We start from the raw sequence: 21,863 nt of genomic DNA, 5'->3' as shown, positions 1-21,863 counted from the left end.
TCCCCTGAATTAAGGTCAAATTCTTCAAAGCTGTTTTCAAAGTTGCCTACAATATGGTTGCAATTTTTCCTTCTAACCTTATCCTTATTTAATATCTAACACTACCAATGACTATGGCCACGACGTTGGTGCAAGTCTGCTGAGAAGCAGATGCTAACACAGGATTAGATATGCAAGACGTTTCTTGAAGAAGGGAGCAAGACTGGGCCAGGAGAGCCTGTAGACTGAGATGTAAGTCCAGCCCTGTGGAGGAGAGGAAGAAGGAAGGGGGATAGGGTGGGAAGCATCTCAGAGTGCAGCACACTGCCAAGAAAGGTTTGGCTATGCCAGTGGGGAATCTGTGAGCCAAAGCTGGTCAGTGGAGGACCCCGGGTCTTGCTGGAATGGGCAAGCCTTAGCATCTTCACTGTGCACAATCACCAGGGGGGATATTCTGACCCATTCTGGTTATGTATTTTATTTCATTTTATTTATTTTTAAAATCTTTTTCAACTTTTATTTATTTGTTTTGAGAGAGAGACAGAGAGTAAGCAGGGGACAGGCAGAGACAGAGGGAGACAGAGAATCCCAAGCAGGCTGTTCCTAGCTGCGCAGAGCCCAATGCAGGGCTTAAACTCATGAACTGTGAGATCATGACCTGAGCCGAAACCAAGAGTCGGACACTCAACTGACTGAGCCACCCAGGTGCCCCTGATTATGTATTTTAATTATTTTGGAGTTACCTTATTCCTGTCATCAGACAGTAAGGGCCCTAAGGGCAGGGACCATGTTTTTCAGTTTTATTTTCCCTTTGGTGACTAGCACAATGTCTTGTACATACAGTGGGCACCAACAGAGGGTGTACTCTGAATTCTACACAGTGCTCCAATTTCAGCTTTCTTAGAGTCCTTCTGTTTTAAACAAACACTTATGTCATCTTGTATTTCTTAAATGCAATTTTTTCTACATCTTTATAGTTCAGAGAATTCAAATATCAGCCAACCTTGGTGAATTAATTCTTTTATGACTTGCTAATTACTTTGTCCTTTTCCTGCTCAAAGCCTACACTGAATTACTTCAACTTCACCTCCGAAGGGGACTAAAAAATTGCTGAACATAATTTGCACTTTACACAATGAAGTTACTAATGGCATTTTAGCAAGAACACCCATTATTTTCTCTGCAGCAATACATCAGCATTTCATCTGTTATAAATTGCTTGGTCAGCATCAAATGGCTTCAGAATAAATCTTTCTCCTTTCTGCCCCTGCTGTCTATGATAAAGAAAAGAGGCAGAAGGTAACCCTGTGTTCTGCATTCCCAGGCATATCATTTTCATGCTGCACGACTCTAATTTATTTCTAGTGATAAACCTCTTATAGTCCTATGCTGGATGATGCTCACACATGTTCAAGTACACACAGGAAGACACAGGTACCTCTTCAACATGAACACCAAAATGAAGGGGCTTCCAGGTGAAGGGTTTAGGGACCATGCACTGTAGAATTTTGATGCCTATTACAGATTTTGGTAACAGGGCAGCTGTAAAAATAAACAGCAATATTCAAATAATTAGACTATTTTTTTTCAGCCTCACCTCCAGATATGGTTGTAAATACCACAGTCATTAGATGGGACACAGAGTTATCTCTTTAAGATTAGGCTATTCTAGGAGAGCATGGGTGGCTCAATCAGTTAAGCGTCCCACTTCAGCTCAGGTCATGATCTTGCGGTTCATGAGTTAGAGCCCTGTGTCGGTCTCTGTGCGGACAGCTCAGAGCCTGGAGCCTGTTTCAGATTCTGCATCTCCCTCACTCTCTGCCCCTCCCCCGCTCACACTCTGTTTCTGTCTCTCTCTCTCAAAAAGAAATCATCATTAAAAATTTTTTTAAAAAAAGATTAGGCTATTCTGTCTTCACATTTCTGAGAAATATACCTAATAAGTTCTACTTTTTAAAAATCTCGTGCATCAAAATTTTCTCAACTCTATGATGTATCCGTTTTTGTACTTCTGAACATAGGCAATATCACAAAGTAGATGCCTACCTAATAAATATTTAAGTGAATGAGTTAATAGATGAATGCTTTTCATTTAGTCTGCTGAAGTCACATTAGTTAACAGTATTATTCATTCATCAAAACTAAAAACTACTGTGTCATCTACAGTTATTATAAGCTAGTCCCTCTTCTCTATTTTAAATTATACCGATATTTGAGAGTTATGCTTACTGTCAGTTACAGTACTCACATGTCAAATATATGGAGGACTTTACGAATGTTATTATGAATAATGGTGATTAGTTGCTTTTAATATCGTAAGCAGAGTGAGAAAAAATAGACATAAGCTACAGCAGGAGAGATTTAAGTTAGACAAGAGTGTTCTGGCATCAAATCTAATTAAACACTAACGTGGATTATTGAGGGAAGTAATGAAATTTTCCTTCTTGGAAGTCTTTAAAAATAAGTTGGAACCTTATCAATGCATACATCATTAAATAAGCTCCCATATAAAGATGGAGGGATTGGTTTCAATGTTCTCTGAATGACAGGTATGTTTATTAAGGGTATATATAAAATAGTATAAATTTCTGTAGTATGGGCATTCATATAAAATCCTAGTATCAATTTATAATCAAAGACATGAATCAGGTACCAAAGAAGTGACTTCTGGTTCTAGTCCCTCATTCCACATGTGACTTTGGGGCAAGCCATTTTTACCTCTAAGATAAAGATTCTTTTCCAATTAAATAGAATAATCCTAATTCTAAGTATATATTCTTCAAAATAAATTACACAAGATCTTGTTGGGTAAGTTATATTCAAATAAATAAGCAGTAGGGATATTTGATTCCTACAACTTAAGGTTATTTAAGAGTAGGTACTTAGAATTAGGACTATTCTATTTAATTGGAAAAGAATCTTAGAGGTAAAAATGGCTTGCCCCAAAGTCACATGAGGAATGAGGGACTAGAACCAGAAGTCACTTCTTTGGTACCTGGTTCATGTCTTTGATTATGAATCCTCATTCTATTGTTCTGAAGTAAATTATACTGTATATATAAAGAACAATGTTTAGCATACTGACAACAATTAGAAAATAACTACTAATAGGTAAACTTTAGATTATGGCAATTAAGTGATTAGCACCTGATACAGGATTTATCTTTAAAATCCAGGTGCTTTAATGTATTTATACCAATCTTCTCTATGCTGATATTCTTATTGTATAACTTTATTATTATACCACAGGTGAATCTATCATTTTAAAATTCCCAGGCACAAGGCACTGAGCAAATGAAAACTAACACTCCCTTCGTGTTATAGAATTTAGAGTACAATCCTTTCTTTTTTTTTTTTTAATTTTTTTAACGTTTATTTATTTTTGAGACAGAGAGAGACAGAGCATGAATGGGGGAGGGTCAGAGAGAGAGGAAGACACAGAATCTGAAACAGGCTCCAGGCTCTGAGCTGTCAGCACAGAGCCTGATTGCGGGGCTAGAACCCATGAACCGTGAGATCATGACCTGAGCCGAAGTCGGACGCTTAACCGACTGAGCCACCCAGGCGCCACTAGAGTACAATCCTTTCTTAACCATTGGAGTATATTTTCCTCTTCAAGGTTGACAACTTTTGAAAAAATCATGGTACAGACTATGCAATTTATGTTTAAAATGTTGCCACTGCTTTTGTGTTAGGATTCATATTATGAGCAAATTCACATATATTGCCTTTTTTACTGCTTGGATATTGACCTATTTTGACTGTGGTCATCAGAGGCCATATCGCCTAAAAAGAACATATAATTCCATTCTCTGCTTTATTTTTAATTTTTTTTAGTTTATTTATTTATTTTGAGAGAGAGAGAGAGAGGGAGAGAATACATGAGTGAATGGGGGAGGGGCAGAGAGAGAGGGAGATGGAGAATCCTAAGCAGGTTCCACACTGTCAGCACAGAGCCCTATGTGGGGCTCAATCCCACAACCACAAGATCACAACCTTTCTCGATATATCAAGAGTCCGATGCTTACTCAACTGAGCCACCCAGGTGTCCCTGTCTCTTTTAAAATAGAGACTTTGGGCTACAACATGTTTTTCCCAACAGCTCACCTCATCACTCAGAGATACCAATACAAAAGCAGTATTTCAGGTGGGAGTGCGGAAGGAAATAACCAGAGTTATTTGCAGGGTACAATCAAAGGTTCCAGTGGCAGAAACGTGCTACAAGTTGGGAGAATGTGAGTTACAAAGCATACAGAGAATGAGTAACAGTGAAATGGATAAAATAAACTCATGGGGAACAATTAGATAAGGATAAAAGGTATAGAAGTGGAAGAGCCCAACCATGTCAAAAGGACCAACTTTTAGGAGAAGGGCAGTCAATCATGTCTTTAAGAACATCAGAGGTGGAAACCATGTTAAAGGTCATATGGAGACTAATCTCCCTTTACAAATGAGGAAATAGGCCTAATGAGAGTATGTGACTTTCTCAAAGTCACCTTATCCTAGGAAATGACAAATGCACCACACAATTCAGAATAATGAGTGGCAGTTTCAGAGCCAAAGACTTTGCACTGAGCCAGGGCTGCCTGTCCCCTCGGGGAGGACTGTCTCTCCAAGTGCCCTAGCCTTGTTCCTATGGATCACCACATTTTATTTTATTTTTATTTTATTTTTTTTAAGTTTATTTTATTTTTAAGTTTTTTTTTTTTTTTTAATTTTTCTAATGCTTATTTATTCTTGAGACAGAGACAGAGCGCGAACAGGGGAGGGGCAGAGAGGGAGACACGGAATCTGAAATAGGCTCCAGGCTCTGAGCTGTCAGCACAGAGCCCGATGTGGGGCTCGAACCCACGAATTGTGAGATCATGACCTGAGCCGAAGTCGGACACTCAACTGACTGAGCCACCCAGGCGCCCCAGGATCACCACATTTTAAATCTAGTGAGTGATGGGGAATGATAGGCAAAGAACAAAAGGACATCTGCCAATGCTCAGAATGTATTCAGTCTGATGTTTCCAGTCCATCTTTTGACTAGCACCGCCCTAGTCAGTTCTGGACAGGAGGTGAAACAAGTGTTATTTTGACATGGTTCTGCCTATGGAGAGAGACCCACTGAGAGTCTGTAGTCGACAGGCTCAGACGATGGGAAGAGCCATGCCAGCCCCTCTCAAGGCTCAGCTACTTCAGGGAGAAAACAAAGGCCGCATGCAGGAAAGGGGAAGTCAGATGAGTGGCCAGGGAGAGGGCACATACATACAAAAGTCCCGAATTTGGAGGAGGCTCATCCACACTTCAGATGCACAGCAGACCAGAGGAAGGGGGCAGTGCACAAGGAGATCACACACAATGCTATTCTGGGAAGGGTTCTCTGTGATCTGTAACTTATATGGATATAATAAACTCCATGCCTGAGACACAAAAGCCCCAAACAACCACCACCAAAACACAAAACATGTGTTTAAAGGGGAAAATTATCCACAATGTTGGTTTTTTCCACATGGCTGGACCAGGAGGGTTGCAAAATCCATCATTGTTAGTGGCCAGAAAGCCAACCAGGGGAGCCCTCTTAGAACTTTTAAAGGGAAACATTTTGGATGAACCTCTTGGTCTTACAAGAAAGACAGCTAGTTATATTTAACTATAAACACATGGCAGTAGGTGTCAGAGATATGCTCCATTTGAAAACTATATAAAATAAATGCTATTTTTGGAAAAGGAAACTAAACTAAGAATAGATAACCTGAGACTGCCAGACAGGGGCTAGTGCACCTGGCTGTGCTTTCTCGAGCATTTAGCACTTAGATTTAGCCTTCGGCTGAACTGCTCTCACTTCAGCAATCTTTAATTTATGCAGATGATTCATTTGCAATATTAAATCATTACAACACTGTAACAACAACAACAACAATAACAACAAGACACTAGAAATAGAGGAGGCCTGCTCTGACCACCTAATGTAAACCTGCAAACTTTCTCCATTGTGAAACAGACATTCCTCTTATTTTGCTCTACTTTTTTCTTCTTTTTAAAGCAATTCTCATCTTCTTTTTTTTTCTTTTGTAATTTTCATCTTCTAACATACTATAATTTTATTTGTTTAGTGCTTACTTTCTGTTCTCCAACAGGATATAAGCTCCAAGAGGGCAGGAATTTTTGTAATGTTGCTCATAGATGTATTCTATGCACCCAGAACGATGTGTGGCACACAGTGGGTGTGCAAAAATGCTGGCTGACGAATCAGAACAAGAACAAGACGTGCATGAATTGTAAATACTGTATAAACCCCTTTTTCTCAGATGACAATGAAGCTGCCTCATCAGTAACTACGAAGAATATATATTTTTCAATAGAAATCACCAAAATTAAAAAAAATTCAAATTCAGAGGTTAGTGGGGGTATTCTGCTATCAGAAGAAGGAGGTGATTCACTCTAAAGATTCCAGGGGGAAGTGACCCCAGCATACTTGGGGCCAAGCTGATGACATGCTCCTGCATATCTATGGGTATATAGAGGGAAACTGAGGTAAGTACTGAGCAGTGGGAAAAGATAACTCACAAGGGTTTGTCTTTGGTAGGTGTATATATATATATATATATATATATATATATATATATATATATATTTTTTTTTTTTTTTTTTTTTTTTTTTTTTGAGAAAGAGAGAGCGAGTGAGCAGGGGAGCAGAGAGCGGGAGAGACAGAATCCCAAGCAGGCTCCACGCCATCAGTGCAGAGCCAATGCGGGGCTTGAACTCACAAACCATGAAATCATGACCTGAGCTGAGATTGAGTCAGATACTTAACTAACTGAGGCACCCAGGTGGTCTGGTGGCTTTATAATATTAATACTTTTTTTTTTTTTTATGGCACTTGACTGGGCATAAGTAATACTTTCACAGTATCTCCCTCTATTTTGAGGCAGCCAAGATTATTTTCTGAACCTTGGAAAGTGTACTTGCCCACTACCAAAGTGGACCATTTGTTGCTCGGTTTAAGAAAGCATGTACAAATTCAGTACTTTTTCCACATGGCATGGCTAAAAGTATTACTCTCAAAGATTGCTTAACTAGCTGCCCACCTCCTGTGTTTTATCACCAGGAGAGCATTTTACAGAAATGAGTGATTGCTTGGTCTTCACTGCCAAAGTGCCAGGACATCAAGTAAATAATGAGAGAACGCCAAAGTCTCTGCTACCAAACAGATAGGAACTTCAGGTGGTATTTATTTAAGACCCTGTATTTCTTAGGTTATGGTGGGGGGGGTCTATGAAAAAGAAAGGTAGCAGACATGTAGCCTAGATTTACAGGGATTATTCAAAGCTCTACCTTAGCAAAAAACCAAAACACAACAACAAAAAATACTAAGAAACAAACAAAACTCCCTTCCTGTATAGAAACTATTCCCTAACCATGGAGGAGGGGTCTAAAACACAACTCACCAAAACGTAGAAAAGACACAGAATGCATGGAGTGGGCAGGTCTTGAGAATCCTATCCCCACACAAAGAGAAACTGTGCAGTATCCAGAGAGAAGAGATGGTATGGTAGCTGGGGAGAATTAGCAACCAAAGGGGATGAATCAGCTCAGCGTCTGAAAACACCTACAGGTTCTGTCAAACCTGCCCGCAGTCTTCAAGAGCTTCAAGGCTCACAAACAGGAAACTGCTGGGTATGACTTAATCTGACTCTCAACCTCCTCAGAGAAGAGCTTGCCCGAAAAGTTATGAACAGAGTGCGGAGCCAAAAGGTGAGAGGTGAAGAAGAATGTGAGTTCAAGTTCAGAGTATGGGGCATTTAGGTTCTCAATTCTCAAAGCATAGAGGAGTTATTTGGGATTTCAGCATTGCGTTCAAAACTGGTCAGCATGGGGCGCCTGGGTGGCTCAGTCGGTTGAGCGGCCGACTTGGCTCAGGTCATGATCTCGCGGTCTGTGGGTTCGAGCCCCGCGTCGGGCTCTGTGCTGACAGCTCAGAGCCTGGAGCCTGTTTCAGATTCTGTGTCTCCCTCTCTCTGACCCTCCCCTGTTCATGCTCTGTCTCTCCCTGTCTCAAAAATAAATAAAATGTTAAAAAAAAAATTAAAAAAAAAAACTGGTCAGCATCTCTATGAGCAGCCCAATGCTTTATAGAAGTGAGGAGAATGAAAATTCAATTACAAAGGGACTTGTGAAGACGTGAGTTGAAGTCGTTCATTTAATCATCTGTTCATTTACTCAAGACATTCTGTATTAGAATATTTTCAGGAACAGAAAACTGAATTGACCCAGACAAATAAGAGGATTTATTATCTCACACAACAGAGTTGCATGGAGGTAGAACTGTCCCAGGACTGGTTTATTTATAGCACCTCAGCAACATCATTAAGCACCCAGGTTCTTTCCATCTTTCTGTCTATTTTGATTTGGTTAGAGTAACCAAAAATTTACCCCCTGGATCAAGAACTGGAGTTGGGGCCTGGGCCAGCTGCCCTAGAGCAGCTGGAGGAAAGTAAATACTTCAACCAAGTCAGGGTTGTGCTAGAAAGAAAGGGGCTAATGGCCACTGGGTGGGCCCCAGAGATATCTGTAGAAGGTCACTCAACAATATTCACTAAAAACCTACTATGTGTCCATTCCTGCACTGGTCACTGGAAACATGGAAAAAAGGAACTACCTGCCCATAGGAGTTTAGAGACTAATTGGTGAGACAAACATTAATGAAATAAACATGAAAATAAAGACAAAACAACAACAGCAGTAGTGTTATCCTGAAAAGGCACATGGTGCCAATGAAAGCATAATCGGGGGACCCAGGTTAATGAGGGGGAGAGGAGGAGTCCCTGAAGAAGGGAAACTGGAGCTGTTGGGATAGGGGATGGAGAAACATTTCAGGCAGAGGGAACAAATGGAGCGGCCAAGTGGAAGGAGTGAATATGGCACATTCAAAAACCATCCCCAGATGGAGAACAGACAGAGGGTGAGTTTGGAGCAAGATGATGCTGAAAAGGTTCACAGGAGCCAGACTATATGAGTTACATACAATGGAAGAAAATGTTAACAAATTCATATTTTTAAAAAGTTGATTTATTTTGAGAGAGAGAGCGAGAGTGAGAAGGGGAGGAGGGACAAAGAGAACAGAAGAGAAAGAATCCCAGGCAGGCCCCACACCATCAGCGTAGAGCCCTACATGGGGCTTGATCCCACAAACCGTGAGATCATGACCTGAGCCGAAATCAAGAGTTAGACGCTTAACCAACTGAGCCACCCAGGCACCCCAAAAATTTTATTTTAAAAAACCTTTTTAATGTTTATATTTACTTTTGAGACAGAGAGAGACAGAGCATGAGTAGGGGAGGGGCAGAGAGAGAGGGAGACACAGAATCCGAAGCAGGCTCCAGGCTCCAAGCTGTCAGCACAGAGCCCGATGCGGGGCTCGAACTCGTCAACCACAAGATCACGACCTAAGCCGAAGTCGGACGCTCAACCGACTGAGCTACCCAGGCGCCCCAACAAATTCATATTTTTAAACTTTCAAAATCTTAGACTTTTTGTTCACATCAAGTTTGACACAAAACAGGGCTCTAAAATATCCTACTACCCAGATGCTCTGAGAATATTAAATGGCCATCCCTGTCCTTTCAAAATGAATACTTCTAGTCACTTCACATAAAAGTATCCCATAGGAAGAAAGGCTGGGCACAGGGGTGGGGAGGCAAGGCATGGGAGACCTGGAACCTGGGTTGAAAGATGAAGCCACACAGTTGTAACTGATTGGAAAAGGAAGGAAATAATTGAAGAGGCCAAGTTGGGAAAAGTATGTGGGGGAAGGCTGTGACTCTCAGATAGGGTCGAATGGGATCAGGGACCTGCATGGGGGTTCCTCGTGTACAGTAACAAGATAGGGTGCTTCAGCTGGGGGGTGCGGAAGGATCAGAAGCACAGTGAAAGGAGGGACCCTGAGGAGGGGCAATCTTACCCCAGACCCGGCCTCACACCTTTGGGTGTTAACTCGCTCTATATTCTGGGGAGGTAACAAGAGTGAGACTGCAATATTCAGTGTGCTTCTGTGCTTTTTGGGGTGTGCCTGCTTACTTAGCAAGAGATTACACAGAAATTACTCAAGGTAAAGTGCACAGAGTCCTCTCTCAGCAAATGAGAATATGCTTTAGGAATAAACAACACTACCACTTCCTTACGGGGCAAAAAAATATTACCTCTTAAACTGGTTTCTTATCACTACAAACTAACTCATAATCTCTCAATACCTGAGTATAAATGGTCTAATTAACCATCTTTTGCCCTTCAAACACTTGAGGATTTCCAAGGTGACTAACCATGCTTTTCTTCTACCACATGGATGAGCATGTAACTGAAAGGATTCGCATCCTCCAAAGCAGACATTTAAAGTGTGACAAAGCCATCTCAGAGAAAGTTGGCCCTTTTGAAATGAGATAACTAATTATCCGGTGAAAAGGCAGTCTCTTCCCACTGGAAATCAGCTACGTGGTCGAGGAGAATGAAAGGCATGGACCATGGCAAATCAGATCTTTAAAAATGGTAAACAAAATAAGCCACAGAACAATTAACACATGTGGGAAAACGCAAAACACCACCAGCCACACAGTTCATTTGGTTTTAAGAAAACAGAGTCTGTGTTTTAGAAAGAAAAAAAAAAAGAGTGAAAATATGTAAAAGTAAAAAATAAATCAATAAGTAAATGAAACAAAACACCCTAAAAACACAACTAAAAGCCAAGTAAAACTCATACACACAGACCTTCACAGACTACACAAATTACTTTGTCTGAATCATCTACAAACTTAGCAAACAGTCCTTATACATGTATTTTATCCTTCAGGAATACAGCCCATGTCTCCTCTGGAATCTCGACTGCTAACACACACAAGGCAGTGAACCATGGAGACGGTCTTCCTTTCAAAATAAGGACACAGCTTATTTTCTCCAGATCAGATGTAGCTGTGACTGAGAACCTATGCATGCTGTAGAGACAGAGAGAAAAGGAAATGGATGGTGAAAGCAAATTTAATTCAGTGAGCTAGCAACATCATAATGCACAAAGCTGGGAAGGGGAGAGAGGTAGAGACACACACAGTGCCTATCTTGTTCCTTTCTAGTTTTACCAAATTGCATTATATATTTATGACTTTTACCCTAAAAAGCATGAAAAATTGACAATAAAAGGTTATCTGAATGGAACATTGGTCTTTGGTTAAAGTGTCCGGCACAAAAAGAATCAAATTTTTTTCAACGAGCCTTCAAACAAAGTGTACATGCTCTTGACATCTGCTGACGAGCTATGGTTTCCTCTTCTTCAAAACTCAAAGCTTCTCTAAATTAAACATAAGCTTGTTTTGGGTATCTGTAAAATATATGTGGATAAAATTCAAAGTTTTAGAAAGGGAGTTGCCATAGAAACACACAACTCCCTAAAAGAGCAATCCGCTGCCTCTTAAGGGAACCCATCATCATAGATATTTATTGAGTGCTGCAGACAATGCATAAAGGACAGTTGGAATACACACACTGGACAAGTACACAAATTAAAAAAGTCAAGTGCTTTAAGTAAGGGATGATGAGCCCGTTTGTATGTGTGTGGTGGGAGGAAGTATCATGTGAGCTGAACCCTGTGGTACAGCTGAAATGTAGCCATCATAAGAAGATTTATTTAAAACACAATTCTGTAACAAGCTGGGCATTGCACCCAGTTATCACTATGGACTGTTTTCTGTGAATTCTTTTAAAACGTGGATGTAAGTACTTGAAGTAGCACTTACAAAAATAGCCTTATTTTTACTAGCAGAGTAGACTCAAGCTAAAAATAAATTAAATGGGAGTTTCATACTGCAGATTTAAAAAACATAGTATCAGTATACCTAAGACCACCTCTTTATCAGAAGCTTCTGTGCAGCATTCCAAAAAGGCCACCTGATTTCCAGCCAGATTACTGTTCTTCAGACTTGGTCTTGAGACAAAGGTACCTCATGGAGATAACCTCTAAGCTGGAGTCTTGAATCAAAACCACTATTGGTCCTTAGAGAAGGATTTCTGCTCTCAGACTTTTGCCAGAAAAGGCCAAATTATCACACAGCCCTTTGACAATGGGATGGTCCTAACTGGGAGGAAACAAAATAAGTATTTTTGAGGGGCTGTATTCTCAAAATACCTGCAATGAAAGTCTGGGATTAAAAAAAAGTTCAAACCAGGTAAGTAATTATTTGTATGAAAATGTGATCTTTTCTTCAGTTCAACTTCTTTCAAGGTGACATATATACAACACCCTGGGCTTTGGGAGAATTCTCCAGTGGGGACTGAAAAGGAAGTATCTGGTGGCAGTGGAGAGTCACATGGGGACTTCCAATAGATATTCTCCATCTACAAGAGAAGGGAAGGGTCTCCATGCTGTAGCTGTTTGATAAACATACCACAGCAGTCTTTTGATTTCTGGTATAAGTAAAAGTGGCTTTTTGGTGCTATATTTTGAAGGCAACAGGTAAAGGCAATGAAGTGATAAGTATTTACAATACAGATTTAATATTTCTAAAACAAAATTTCTGAGATTTTCTGCTTTAAGCAGGATCATCCTGCTTAACATCTTGTCTTACTAATCTTTACTTCAATTTTGAAGAGTAAAGTGTGAATGCCTAGAAAAATCCAGTCACCTTTTCAGAATCAGCTATCTAAGCACTACCTTTTCAAATAGCTTTAATCTAGAGGGCTATTTTATTTGAGAGAGAGAGAGAGAGAGAGAGAGAGCCCGATGAAGAGCCCGATGTGGAACTCGATCCCATGATCCTGAGATCATGACCTGAGCCAGAATCAAGAGTCAGAGGCTCAATTGAGTGAGCCACCCGGGTGCCCCTAGAGTGCTATTTTAATAAGAATGTTTATAAAATTATAAAATTGAATTGTTTAAAAATTTTATTCATCAAGATTAAAGGTATCTGCATTTAAAAAAAGGTAATACATTCAGAAACAGTACACACATTACCATGATGTGAAATTACAAAAAATCGCAGACATTCATGGTAACTCAGGAATGAGCCTTTCCATGCAGCTTAGTTTCCCAGAGAGCTGATGGGCTCCAGAGTTTTCTTAAAATAGAAGTATTTCCAAAATGTACCACATATCTTTGTGCATCCAACATCAGAACTAAGTGCATGATATACCTTTTTTTCTTGATAACTTAGGATTGAAAATACCAGCCCATATGTAGAAGTTGAATATAGTTCTTCAAAATGTAATACATATGTGGTTGTAGATGAAAATATATGTGCTGAGGACCATGGAACAGGAAGGATTCCATTTGACCCCCAAATCTGTCCTCTCAAAAAAAATTCCTGATATCAACTTCTATTCTGATCATTTGCCTCTCCTCACAGAGGTAGGGTGTAAGCTATGCAGTGCAGTATGACTTTCTGGGGGTGTATGGTGTTGTTTGGAAAAGCTAGTTAGTGAAACAAAGTCTAAAGAGGTTTCCTGACAAATGGTTTTTCTGTTCTCTAGGTGGACATCTGCTTGGATGTTGTTATTGGCTGCCTATGACTTTGGCTGGAGCTTCAGCCTATAGTGGCGCTCAAGAGCTGTGGGCAGGTATGACCTTCCCCAGCTTTCTCACGGGCACTTTCAGTTACTTAATGGTTTCTTCAACGGTTGGGGAAGAGGAACACCCTTGACCAGTTCACAAATCTGAGTTCCCATGGTTGGGAGTTCTCCAATGCTTCACTTCTTTTTGCTGGAAAGAAAACAAAAAAACAAAAAAACAAAAAACAAAACCTGTTGGTAGAAAAAAATTGGCACAATCCCTTTGAAAGAGCAATTTGGAGTGCTCTCTCTCTGGATATCAAAGCATAAGAAAGTACAAATTATTTCACTCAGCAAATTGCTTTCTAGGAATCTAGCCTAAGGAAATCATATAAACAACATGTAAACTTTGGATATGTAAACAAAGGACATGCGCAAAGAGGTTGACAGTACCATTGATTATAAAAATAAAGTTTTGAGATGCCTGGGTATGTCAGTCGGTTAAGAGTCCGACTTCAGCTTAGGTCATGATCTAATAGTTCATGAATTTGAGCCCCATGGGCTCTCTGCTGTCAGCTCAGAGCCCACTTCGGATCATCTGTCTCCCTCTCTTTCTGCCCCTCCCCTGCTTTTGCGCTCGCTCTCTCTCTCTCTCTCTCTCAAAAATTAAGATTAAAAAAATAAAAAAAAAACATTTTGCTAAGCTTCTAGAAACCTAGTGTATTGCTTAATAAAATAGTAAGAGTCAAGCAACAGGAGACTATTCTGCCATTAAGATTTTAAAATAACAATGCGACCTACATTAATTGAAACAAAGATTTCCACCATATATTGTTAAGTGAAAAATAAAAGATTTCACAAATACATATGGTATACATAGGAAAAGTTCTGGAAGGATATATATTAGAGATTCCCAAACTATTCTGGAAGCTAGTAGAGTCTCAGTAATTTTTTTGATAGTGCCTCCAGAACAAAATAAATATCTAACAGTGCTGTCTGTTAAGTAGTTAGGTCCAAACAACTTAAGTATTTATGTCTTAATGACTTAGTAGCTATTTGAAAAAAATAACACACATAAGTTAAAAGAAAAGTATTTTTTTTCCTTTTTAAATAACCTTCTAATAACTTATTAATAGAATGTGTGCACCTGTTGAGCCATGCACAACTTCAGATCTTGGAATCAGGTTGAATACCATTTCCCTCATTTCCTGTTTCATATTGGTTTTCACATGGTACTCACTTTTTACCATTAAAAAGTTAGCAACCATTGAAAATTCACTTTTGCAAAGATATGATGTCATCAGAAGGAATGCAGTATGATCTTTAATGTTGAAACTATGAATTACCTCCAATGGTATTGGACAGATGCATTTCCCTTGATGCAAAATAACCTGCAGCAACCTCATGAATTTGCTGTGGTGCCCCAGAGCACCTTGGCATGCAGCTTGGGAACTGCAGATATATAACAATATTAACAGCTGCTTTCTCTCGGGTTACGGGTGATTTTTTTTAAAAAAAGATTTTCTGAACCTTTTCCCAATAAACATCTGTTACTTTTTGCAATGAGAAAAACCATTAAAAGGATTGATATATTTTCAGAAGTTTTTTTCCCCCCTTTGGCTTAAACACAAACATTTATCTCTTACTATTCTGGAGGCTAAGAAGTCCAAGATCAAGGCCCCAGCTGATTAGGTATCTGATGAAGAGCCCTTCCTGGTTCACAGACAGCTGTCTTCTTGCTGTGAAAGCTTTCTGTTCTAAAAAAAAGATGGATATTCTATTCTCCTCAATTTTTTACTCTTAGAAAAGTCTGGGCATAAACAACATTAAAAATTGAAAGTATTGATTGGAAATAACCTAAGTGTCCCTTGATAGATGAATGGATAAACGTGTGGTATATATATACAATGGAATGTTACTCAGCCATAAAAAGAAGTAAATCTTGCCATTTGAGACCACGTGGATAGACCTTGAGAGCATTATGCTAAGTGAAATAAGTCAGATAGAGAAAGACAAATATATGATTTCACTTATATGTGGAATCTAAACACTGTTTCTCTTTCTTTCTTTTTTTAGTAGGTTCTACGCCCAATGTGGGGCTTGAACTCCTGACTCTGAGATCGAGTCACACTCTCTACTGACTGAGCTAGCCAGGCGCCCCCTCTAAAAAAACAAAACAAATGAACAAACAAAACAAAACTCATAGATACAGGGAACAGATTGGTGAGGGAAAGAGGTGGTGGGGTAGGTGAAATGGGTGAAGGGAGTCAGTTACATGGCAACAGATGGTGACTAGACTTACTGTGGTGATTACTTTATATACAAAAATTGAATTATTATATTGCACATTTGAAACTAATTTCTTGTATACTAATTTTACCTCAATTAAAAACAAAACTACATGACAGGTATAACAAGACCTTAAAAAAAGCAAGAAAATCTTGGATGATGCTTTAATGATAGAAAACTCACTCCTGAATAACTTTCTGCAATAACTCTTACTATTCTCAATCCTTCCTTGATACTTTCACAGATAGGACTGATGAAGTCACCGGTGTCAGGACACTGACCCAGACATTCACCCTACTTCCTGTGGGTAGTCACTACAATTGTTTAACAATAGACTCTCTGTCCCTCAGCTGATGTGCCTATAACACAGCATGGTCACGCCATTGTGGGAACTGAGCTGCAAATGGTCCTTTGCTCTTGGTCTGCAGGGCTTCAGTCTCTGGATTAATGGTGTTCCTTTTAACACAGTGCCTGCTGATATTCACCCTGGTATCCCCTGCCACTGTCTTTAAAGGTCTCTACTACTCTCTTTGTTCCCTTCTGGTTATTTCTGCCCAGTCTGTCAGTTTTGGCACTAACGAAACGAATGGCCTTTTATAACTTCACCAATTGGGACTTTAAGAACCAACAGAGTAGTACAACAGATATTTAGCTTTCTTTGTAGTTAGTTGTTGGTGTTTTGTCTGTTTTACCCCTTGTGGGGGTTGGTGGAGACAAAGGAACATTTTCTCGTTTAAATTGTTTTAAATATTTATTTATTTTTGAGGTGGGAAGCAGAAAGAGGGAGACACAGAATTTGAAGCAGGCTCTAGGCTCCGAGCTGTCAGCACAGAGCCTGACACGGGCTTGAAACCACTAACTATGAAATCAAGACTTGAGTTGAAGTTAGACACCCAACTGACTGAGCCACCCCTGAGCCTCAGGAAAATTTTCTAATTTCAAGCTATTGTTAAAACCTGAGGATTTTTAAAGTTTGGTGTTGAAGTTTTATTGTGGTCAATATTTTCTAATCATTTACTTTGTTACTATAGAAATGCCCATGGAATTATTAAAAACCATTTATTTTTCCAATCTAGCAATGTCTACAAATGTATATGTCAATTTCAACTTAACCTTTACAAATTTAAGTTAGAATTAACAATGCTGCAGTAGTAGGATATTTGAAGTAACTATGTGCATGAACTTTAATTGGAATGCCCCCAAGAGTCTTAAATATATTTGTTAAAAAATGAAGAAGAATAGGATCTTCCAATCCTTTACTTGTCTAATTACTCCCTACAGTACTTGCCACATTATAACATACCATATACTTTGCCTATTTATCTTGTTAATGGTCTCTGTCCTCCAACAAGAACGTAAGCTCAACAAGAGTAGGAATTTTTGTCTATTTCAATCACTGATCTATCTCCACCACCCAAAATAGTCTGGCAAAATGTAGGCGCTCAACAAGTAGTTACTAAAAAGTAAGTGAACGAGTGACTAATTCTTAAAGACCTTTTATAACTCCATTTTAGAGGGCCACAGATGAGAAAAATATTTTTAAATGAACATTAATGTTTATGGAAAACAACTACTGCTTTTTTGTGTAGGTGAAAATCAAAGTCAACCTTTGATTACAGTAAAATCCACAAATTACAAGGATTTAACCAATTTTTTATTGCTTTCCTGTGGGAAACATTTTAACTTTCAAGTAAAGAGACATTTTGATTGTCAAAGTATGGCAAGTGCACGTAGAATACCTAAAAATGCTGAGGTGAATTAAAAACATTTTTTAAAAAATCACAGCTAAACTTTGAGAAAGTAATAGTAATTGCTAAAGGTCAAAAATGATAAGAAGACTAGAAGCTAGGAAGATACGTACTCTGGAGACATAAGCCAATCCTTGGTGGGGGTTTTAAGAGACAAAAAGTCTATGGGACAGGAGACAAGCCTAATGCTCACACCCTTGAAAGGTAAAAATCCTCAGTGGTTAAGTTAAAAAAAAATATCTCCCAGGAACAGAAGAAAGGATAAGCCTTAGTGATGGGAATGGAGGGACAAAGGAAAAAGTTTCCTCAAAAAATTATACGCCAAGGGGTGCCAGGGTGGCTCAGGTGGTTAAGCATCCGACGCTTGGTTTTGGCTTAGGTCATGATCTCAGGTTTTGTGGGTTTGAGCCTCAGGCTCTATGCTGACAGTGTGGAGCCTACTTGGGATTCTGTCTCTCCCTCTCTCTCTGCCCCGCCCCTGTTCGTTTTCTCTCTTTATCTCTCTCTCACTAAATAAATATACAAATTAGTTAATTTATTAATTAATTAAAAAAAGAAAATTCCAAGCCTGGTCTTGTACTGTTTGGGATCAGAACTTCTACGTACTTTCTTAAACACAAACATTTAGGGTAGGAAAGTCGTAGAGAGACAGTGCCCTCGAACACATGACAGAAGCAAATGCAAAGGCTCTCTAGAATAATGAACTTTAAATCCAAGTGTCAAAGGATTTTCATACGTGGAGTTCCAAGCAATCAAGTTCACAATAAAAAAATCACAAAACACACAAACAAGAAAGCTGTCATGAACAAGAGTAAGAAACAAACTGCAGAGTCAAGTTATAGATGTTGGATGTATAAGATACAGAATATAAAACAGATATGTTTAATATGTTTAAACAAAGACAGGATCTTAAAATATGAAAAAAGAAATAACATAACAAAAATAACTAGGCAGATTTGGGAAAGAACCAAAAATAACTTCTAGAAATGAAATATAACAACCATAATTAGATATTCAATGGGTGAGTCCAATACCAAATTAGGTACAGCTGAAAAAGAGTTCATGATTTGGTAGACAGATAAAAAGAAATTAAATGTAATCTTGTACAGAGATTGAAAAAAGATGAAGATATGAAAAAAAGATGAAAAGTTATGGAGCACAGAGTATGAAGGAAAATACAGAGAATGAGGGAAAGGCAGCATTAGAAGTGATTATACTTATTTCATATCTGAAATGAATATAATATTGTATGTCAACTATACCTCAATGAATGATAATAAAATAAACTTTGCCTGAAAAACAAAAAAAAATGATTATAATTTAGACTTTCTATAACTAGCAATCATTAAATTCAGGAAGCCAAAGGAATCCCAAGGGTGATAAAAAAAAAATTCTCACCCAAATAGTGCCTGGTAAAAACTCCAAAACACCATCATCAAAAAAGATCTTCAGAACAGCCAGAGGAAACAGCAGATTACCAAATACCTACAAGTGCGTGATAATTAGATTGAAAGCTGATTTCTCAATAGAAGAAGAAAAATCTGGGGAAGATATATTTACAACACAGACATAAAATAATACTAAACATGGAACTGTATACTTAGCAAAACTACCTTTCACAAAAAAGGCAAATAAAGGCATTTTTGGCTAACAAAAAATAAGTTTATTTCCAAAGAGCATTCACTATGAGAACTTCTAAATGACATACTTCAGAGAAAAGCGAGAGATATGAGGGAAAGAGGGAATGGTGAGCAAATAGTAAACATATGACTAAACTGAAATAAATATGGACTGTATAAAACAAATGCTGACTGTATACAAACTGTAATAACATCTAATATAAAAATGAGATAAAACTGGAAACTGGATAACAATGTATATTAGGTTAAAAAAGAATGATTAGAATTAAAGAAGTCTAAGATTCCTGAGTGGTCTGGGAGAAGAGGAAGATACTGCGTAGTGTAAGCCTTCATTAAGTTAAATGGGATGCTCACATCTCCAGGGTAAGCACTGAAAGAGAACAGTGTGTACAAATGCCAAACTAGAAGGAGAAATAATATGGAATTATAAAAACAAAAACAAAGCAAATCTCATTCAACCCAAATTAGAGCAATAAAGAAAAAACAGAGCACAGAAAAAGTAGGACAAAAAGAAAGCAAAAAGATGGTCAAAATGAATACAAATGCATTATTATTTTTTGTTTGACTGAAAATGCAAATGTGACTGATGCAACCTACTAAACAATAGAAATGTACTACATTTTCTAGTTAAAAGACAAAGACTGTCTGATTGAATTAAAAAACAGAAAACATGTTCACATAAGCACTTGAATATGAATGCTCATAGCAACCCTATTCATAATAGCCCCAAATTGAAAAACTAAAATCTCCATCAACTGGTGAATGGTGAAACAAACTGTGGTATATCCATATAATGGAATGATACTCAAAAATAAAAAAGAATCAAATATTGATACATGTTACAACATGGATGACTCTCAAAAGCATGACGCTAAATGAAAGAAGAGAAATACCAAAGACTACCTACTGTATGATCCCATTTATATGACATTCTAGAGGAGATAATACTGTAGTGATAAAAGCAGCTCAGTGGTTTCTTGGGGCCAGACATGAGGGAAAGAACCTGACTGCAAAAGGGCATGAGCAACTTTCTGGTGTGATGGAAATGATCTGTATCTTTATTGTGGTGGTGGTTTCATGACTATATACACTTATCAAAATTCATCAAACTGTACACTTAAAATGTGTGAGTTTTTATTGTATATAAATTATATCTTAACATAGGTAATAGGAATCCAGTTATGTGATTTACAAAAGACAAATCTAAAACCTTTTGTGTCCATGGAAAAAGCAAGTTGGAGAAAAACGGTAGGCAAATACGAACCCAGAAATCTGGTTTAGCTAAATTAAACCCATACAAAATTAATTTTGGGCAAAGACATTAAATGGGTCATGACATATTAATGAATATATTTAATTCACCAGGAAGATATAATAATATATGCCTCATGACATCTTCAAAACACATTAAACTTAAAATTCGCAGAATTGTGATGAATAACTAAACAGAGGACAATTTTATTTGTAAATAAAAATGCAAAAATCTTGAACAAAATATTAGCAATTGAAATCCAGAAATTTATAAACAAGAATAAGATGTCTAAGTTTGAGTTATTCCCATAATGCAAGGTTTTTTCAATATCACTTAGTCTTCACATTAGCAAATTAAAGAAGTAGAAAACACGTGACTATCTTGAGATGCAGAAAAAACATTCAATAAAATGTAACAACTATTCATGATTAAAACTCTTAGTAAACAAGGAATAGAAAGAAACTTCTTCAGTTGGGTAGGGTATCACAAAACAATCCTTTAGCAAACATACGCAAGGACAAACTTTTGAGTAATTGCCTGTAAGGTCCGTGAAAAGGTAAAATTTGCTATTATCACTTTTACTTAACAGTGAAGATTCTAGCTAGGTATTCAATAAAATAAAATCTAATATTACATAGATTGGAAAGGAAAAAAAACCTCAAAGCTATCATTTCTTATTGATGATATAAATCTAGGTAGAAAACCCTAAGGAATCTACAAATTATTTTTATTAATAAGGAAGCCAATAAGGTTACCATATACATGATAAAACTCGGCACTTTAACAGTGAAATGGCTAAATAAATTGTCATATAATAAGTACAAAAAATATGATACAACAATAAAAATGAATGAATTAAGTTATACACATCAATATGGACGAATCTGAGAACATAATATTTTGGCAGGAGCCAAGTCACAAGATAATCAGTATAATTCCATTTATGTAAAGGTTAAAATAGTACGTATATTGTTTAGGGTATATTCATATGTAGTAAAACTTGGGAAAGGCAAGATAGTGGTTATCTCAAAATCTAAGAAAGTGGTTGAGAAGAGAAGAATGTGATCTAGGAGAGAGATACATATAAGCCTAAATAGTAGTGATGATGTTCTTGAGAGAAGTAGAAGAAATGTGGATGTCTCCTTCACTTTATTGTTTAAAATGTACCAATAAGAAAAACAAAAAACAAAAAATCAACAAGCTATATATTCCCTTCTGTATGGATGGGGTACTTATTTTTTTTTTTTAAGTTTATTTATTTATTTTGAGAGAGAGAGAGAGAGAGAGAGTGAGAGCGAAAGCACAGACATGCGCGAGCAGGGGAGGGGCAGAGACAGAGGGAGAGAATTCCAAGTAGGATCCGTGCTGTCAGCGCACAGCCCTACGTGGGGCTCTGTCTCACGAACTGTGAGATCATGACCTGAGCCGAAATCAAGAGTT

At 38.0% G+C, this 21,863-nt stretch overlaps 1 protein-coding gene across 7 annotated transcripts in view; it reads right to left on the bottom strand.

Moving 5' to 3' along the window:
• BACH2 (BTB domain and CNC homolog 2) overlaps positions 1-21,863 on the bottom strand; it is a 354,258-nt gene that overhangs the window by 207,757 nt on the left and 124,638 nt on the right. Inside the window, exon 1 of one of the 7 annotated variants that reach the window (XM_053222468.1) lies at positions 7,416-7,835. The exons of the other annotated variants lie outside the window; for them this stretch is intronic. The gene's annotated coding sequence lies outside the window, so the exon portion shown is untranslated. Of the gene's footprint in view, positions 1-7,415; positions 7,836-21,863 lie in introns of those variants that run through there. 7 annotated transcript variants of the gene reach the window in all.

Source organism: Acinonyx jubatus, chromosome B2 (genome assembly GCF_027475565.1).
Source record: "Acinonyx jubatus isolate Ajub_Pintada_27869175 chromosome B2, VMU_Ajub_asm_v1.0, whole genome shotgun sequence".
Classification (NCBI taxonomy): Eukaryota; Metazoa; Chordata; class Mammalia; order Carnivora; family Felidae; genus Acinonyx; species Acinonyx jubatus.
Note: the sequence above shows the minus strand (reverse complement) of the source record. Positions and strands in the feature narration are given on the sequence as shown.